The sequence below is a fragment of the Microtus ochrogaster genome, unplaced genomic scaffold (genome assembly GCF_000317375.1).
Source record: "Microtus ochrogaster isolate Prairie Vole_2 unplaced genomic scaffold, MicOch1.0 UNK35, whole genome shotgun sequence".
NCBI lineage: Eukaryota > Metazoa > Chordata > Mammalia > Rodentia > Cricetidae > Microtus > Microtus ochrogaster.
The window spans coordinates 3641687-3648218 of NW_004949133.1; positions in this window are offsets into that span (position 1 = coordinate 3641687).

Genomic DNA, 6532 nt, shown 5'->3' on the forward strand with positions numbered 1-6532 from the left:
GATTTCTACTCACACTCCCAGCTTTTACTAACACACACCTCAAAATTCTTCCAACCTCTACCCATTAACCAATTCTGAAGACACTTTCCATATTTTTAGATATTTGTTACAACACCTAACTTTTGATATCAAAATATCTATTCATTTGCTAATGTTGCTATAACAAAATATTGTTCACTGATGGAGCTGGAAAGGGTGTTCAATGGTTAAGAGTCCTAGCTGCTCATCTAGAGGACTCAGGTTCAACTCCCAACACCTACATGGCCATTAACAATTTATTGTCTATAGCTCAGTCCTAAAGGGATCTAATGACCTCTTCTGGCCTACATGCACACTACATGTATGTAATGTACAGAAATACATGCAGGCAAAACACTAATAAATATACATTTTTAGAGATGTTTTATTGGCTGAGTAGGTTAAACAATAGAAGTGAATATTTTTATAACTTTACAGTCTGATCATGGTATCTGTATGTTTTGTTTCTTCTGAAGTCTAGCTTTGGATTGAAGATGTTCATCTTCTGTCTATGTCCTCAGATGGTTGTCTATGTAGTTGGTGTCCTATTTATCTTCTTCTAATGAGGATGTTTGTTGTAGGAGGCCACATGTTTGTTCCTGGATGCCTAGACCTGAAATAACCACACAGAAACTGTATTAATTAAATCACTGCTTGGCCCATCAGCTCTAGCTTCTTATTGGCTAACTCTTACATCTTAATTTAACCAATTTCTATTAATCTGTGTATCACTATATGATGTGGCTTACTGGCAAGGTTCCAGATTGTCTGTTCCCAGGAGTGGCTACATGGTATCTCTTGACTCCATCTTCTTTCTCCCATCATTCAGTTTTGTTTTCCCCATCTAGCTCTATTCTACCCTATCCAGGCCAAGGCAGATTCTTTATTTATTAACCAATGAAAGCAACACATATACAGAAGAACCTCCCACACCAGATGTTAGATAAGATTAGAGCCTACTCTAAGTTGTTCACCCTATCTCTAAACATGGACCTGTATCCAAATGAGTCACATTCTGAGATGCTTGCTTGCTTTAAGATTAGAATCTAAGAAGTTTTGAGAAAAAAAAATTATTTATTTTATAATACCATCTATCTACCAATCAGGTAATTTGACATCTTTGTTGATTTGTAAAGTGTTCTGTATATATTAAGAAAGTTTTGTGCAGATAATAAATTTAGAGTAGATAACTAACATATAACAATTTTTTATATGGCAGGCTAAAACAGACAGGGCCCTAGAAGAATGACTGACATCTCTCTGAAGAGAAAGTTACAGCTCTGTCTTCCAGAGAGATGCCAGGAAGTCCCACAGCATTCTTCTCAAATGAAGATGACCCTAGGTGCTAGTTACTACCTTTCTTGGTCTTGTGCTTACCTGAGGGTGCCCTCCTTCTCCACAGTGTCCTAGGGACACTATGTCTTCAGGAGCCTCTCTCCCTCTCCTTTGAGTCTCACAGAACCAAAGACATCTCCCTACTCAGTCGTCTTGGTAACCTTCTTCTACTTGGTTTCTCAGGTTCATCTTCAGACACCAGGTACAGCCAAGACAAAGCCCCCGCTGAAATACCAGGTAATGTCATTGGTAAATCTGGATATGGGGTCTTGCTCCAGAAAGAAGTCCCAAAGCCCAGCTCTCCAGAGTGTAGTCAGCCAACCAGCAGTGTGGATTATTTAGGAGCTTATCAGAAATGCAGAATTTTGATTGCTTCCCCAGAATACAGAATACGATCTGCATTTAGGCGACCTATATGCCTGCTAAAGTCTAAAAAAGCAGTATGTTGAAAGGAGGTAGTTTGGGAACAAAAGCTCCTGGAAAATAGACCCTGTAGAGATGATTACTGGAACTAAGAGGGGTATTCCATGTCCTGGAGCCTCCTGGGATCCTCAGGTGCTGACTGTTACCACTTGATGTGACATACTGTAAAGATGGGGTTATTTTCCATTTCAAGAACACAGAAACATAGGCCAAATGAAACAGTAAAACTGTGACAGGAGCAAAACCAGAAGCTAATGAAAATTAGGTGCACAGACGCCTCTTATTCAAAAGCAGTAGTTCTCAACCTGTAAGCCACAACCCTACAGGGATTGTGTATCAGATATTTACATTAAAATTCACAATTGTAGTGAAATTACAATTATGAAGTAGCAGAAAAGTAATATTATGGTTGGGGAGGCACCATGACTTGAAGAACTGTATTAAAGGGTCTCAGCATTGGGAAGCATTGGGCTTTCCAATTTGTCCTATGCTAAGGAATACTTTCTTGAAACAAATTCTTATTCAATGCTCCTATAGCACAAAGCATGTAAAAGTAAAACCCTTCTAGCAGATATTAGGGTGGAGAGCTTAAGCGCTGGCTTTTATGTCCTCATGCCCATTCCATGATGCCCCAAATTACCAACTTAAACTTCAGAACTCTGGGACACCAAGGAGTCCCTTACTTGGTCTTCTCAACTGAACCATGTTTCATGCTTCTGAAGACTCTGTCACATCTCATGGAGGAGATCTACCAAGGAGATGGGGCCAGAGGAGGGACTGGGGCTGGAATCATTATACAGTGTAGACTTTCTGAGAGAGAAATGTAAAGACCCCTCCAAAAGAAATTGGAATGGACAAAGCTATCAGTGACTCCTCATGGCTCTTCTGTGCTCAAATGTCAACATAGCCTAGTTGTCAGGTGCATGGACACAGGTCACACAGGGCAATCGTGGACCCTGCTTCTTTTCCTTACCAATGATAGCATTTTGGATAGCTCAAGCTCCAACACCTTCCATTTCCCTTATCTGAAAAATGGGTTTGCTTCATCTGCTGTGAGAACCAAAGTGGAGTGATGTCCACAGTGGCTAATCAGTGATATTTATTATTGTTGACCATTAGAACAACTCATACTTTATTTTTCCCCATACAAAGCCAGGGAAAGCACTGGGTAGCAGCAAGAACACCAGGAACCAAGCTACTTGCATTTGAATCTTGGCTCTGTCATGTAGGTGGTGCCATGCTTGACTTTTATGTGATCCAATTTCTCATTTCTGTGCTTCATGGTGTTTTAGGCAAATTAAAGACATTTTGGAGCATAGCCTGACACATCATAGATGCGTAGCAAATGGTAGAGATACTTTCCCTGTATTTGGGTAAAATGAGCTATTAGATGTCCCCAAGCCAAAGTTGCTACCCACCTAGTGTGCCATGATAGGTACTTGTAACAGGCACGTGTTCTGATTGTACTGTACCTGGGCCATTGTTGGTAACCCTTCCCCAACTTCCTCGGTTATGGATGACCCTGGGTAATGCCACAGAAACCGGAACACAGAGGATGCAGAGTAAGAGATACAACTGCATACTTTATTGCAAAGCCAGTGCTTTTTTTTTATAATACTCAAATCATGATTCAAACTAGGTTCCCATAATACATGAAAATAATTTCATAAACTAGTAACTTGGTTGCAAATACTTTCAAGAGCTTCATGCCCTAGTTAGTCTAAACAAAAAGCCTGATGCTATGGGAATAACTTTTGCTGAAATATAATATGTAAAAATACTTCATCAGAAGAAAAACCACTGTCTGGGTCCTCAGCATGGCATATCCAATGGTCCAGTTCTGTTCACTAAGGTTGCTGAAAAGACCATCACACATTATATCTAGTGAACATTTTCCTATTCAATATAAATTATTTGGCCATTGAAAAGGAGAAAGCAGGACCAAAATGGAGCTCCCTAATGCTCCCTAATGGAGACAGATGAAAACATCTCCAGCACTGAGGTCTTTTTTTTTTTTTTAGCTTTTTTCCGAGACAGGGTTTCTCTGTAGCTTTGGAGCCTGTCCTGGCACTAGCTCTTGTAGACCAGGCTGGCCTCGAACTCACAGAGATCCACCTGCCTCTGCCTCCCGAGTGCTGGGATTAAAGGCGTGCGCCACCACCACCTGGCCAGCACTGAGGTCTTATTTAGAGTAGAGGTCACAACAAGTTGGGTCAAGAAAGATGTGGGAATTGGCATACTTTTATTAACCCTGCACAATGTGTTCTAGCAACCCCAGCTGGCCACATGAAATCTACTGTGATATTCTGTTATGAGGAGTGGTGGGCCACTTCCTGTGCAATACCGTCCGGCTCCCACACAGCTAGCTTTACATCTGAAATAACAACACACAAATTGTATTCTTTTAAACACTGCTTGGCCCATTAGCTCTAGCCTCTTACTGGCTAATTCTCACATCTTGATTAACCCATTTCTATTAATGTAGTAGCACCATGAGGTGGTGGCTTACCAGGAAGATCTTAACTTGCATCCATCTTGAAGAGGAGAGCTATGGCATGTGCTTGACTCAGCTTTCTTTCTCCCAGCATTCTGTTAGGTCTACTCCACCTATCTAAATTCTGCCCTATCAGGCCAAGCAGTTTTCTTTATTAATTAACCAATAAAAGGAACAGATAGATAGAAGACCCTCTTCCATCAATATTCCAATGGTATGAGAAACTAGACATGCCCACTAAGACTACCAGGCCTAAGCCTGCCTCAGACTCCAGCTCTGACAACAGTGCAGCAACAGAAGACGATGAGGAAATGATCAAAATGCACAACACTGTTGATGGAAGAAACCAGGGGTATGGCTTGGTCACTCAGGAGGATACTGCACATGAACTGACCTCTGAGTATGAATTAGTCACACTGGATGACACAGTGGTTATGTCTGAGGTTTAAGAGGATACTATATACATACAAGTGTGCCTTAAAGTGCAGGTGATCAGTTCTGACTAACACATCTTCATCTTCCTTCTACATCTTGGTCTATCTGATGTCATAGGCTAGTCTTTAAAACTGTTGTCTATCTGTGGATAGAACAAGGACCATACAGAGCCTCATTCATGATTACCAAACCTTGAGATCCTTTGAAATGGTGGAACGCATTGTTGGGCCATCAACACAGAGATGAGAGAAACAGAGGCACTGTCCCCAGGCATAAGGTAACTCTCAATTTTTGAGACCAGAACGCAGTAGGATGTTCTCTGGCCTCAAGAACTATTGTTTTTTTTTTCTTGGGGTCCTGTCACTCAGGTCCCAAATAAATACACAGAGACCTATTATTACTTATGAATGACTGGTCTTAGCTTGGCTTGTTTCTAGTAAGCTTTTCTAACTTAAATTATTTCATCTCTCTTTAACTATATTTTGCCTTTCTTTAGTCTATATAACTTTATTTCCTTATTACTCCATGGCTGATTGTGTGGCTGGGCGGCTGGACCCTAGTGTTCTCCTCTCCCTTCCTTTTCATGATCCTTCCTCTCTCTTATCTGAAGCCTACATTTCTCCTCCTGTTTGTCTTCTCTGCATGTCAGCCCTGCCTATCTCTCACTCCTGACTATCTATTGGCCATTCAGCTCTTTATTAGACCAACCAGGTGTTTAAGGCAGGCAAAGTAACACAGCTTCGCAGAGTTAAACAAATGCAACATAAAAGAATGCAGTGCACCTTTTTACATCATTAAACAAACATTTCATAGCATAAACAAATGTAACACATTTGAACTAATATTCCACAACAGTGGGTTAAACAGGAAAGCTCTCATTTGATGGCTAATGCTAATCCTCTACTCGCCTGTTATAGGGAAAGACCCCAGTTCCTCAGAAGAAAGAAAACTCAAACACAATCTACTGCTTGGTACAGAAACCTTACATGGTGGAAACCATTTTCTTTTTCTAAAAGCCATAAAGTAAGAAACTGTTACGAACCATTTTATATGAAAGTCCTAGATTCCTGTGGCTCAGGAACTCAAATCTGCTCAGGAAGTGTGGTTCTGATACATTTTATGGTCAACAGAGATGTCTGACTCACACTTGTGTGACCAAAGTCTTTAAACATTTAACAACTGATCTAATATCTGATATTGATTATTCTTAACATCAACCAGAGGTTAAGACTATAGGAGATTAAGTGGGTTGCTTAATGTTAGAATTTACTACTAAATATTAATGGCTACAACAACTAACTTTTGTGTAAAGTCTCACAGTTAATAAGGAATTGGCAAACATGTCCCCTACATCCTTGTAACAAGCCCTGGAAACGTCTTGTCCTTCACATTTGAGAGCTGAAGAAGCTGACTCAGAGAAGCTAATTAAGCCTCTTGTCAAATTGAAATTGAAAGTTCCACTACTGTAAGCCACAAGCACTTGCAGTTTTAAATGTTTCCATGCAAGTATATATCATATGATGAGAGTTTTCCTCCCAGTAACCACCATCTTCCCTGTTCTCACCCCTCCCCGCCCAATAGTTCCCTTGGTTACCCGAGACTGTTTTACTTTTACTTCCATGTCATATATACATATATGGTTTTGTGTACCTATTAATGTATAAAATCTAGTAACCAAAAATGAGGAAAAAAAACATATGATGTTTGTCTTTTCTGACATTGTCTTAACTCACAAATTTTATCTCCAACTTCATTCATTCTTCCACAGATAACATGACATCATCCTTCTTTATTATTATTATTATTATTATTATTATTATTATTTTA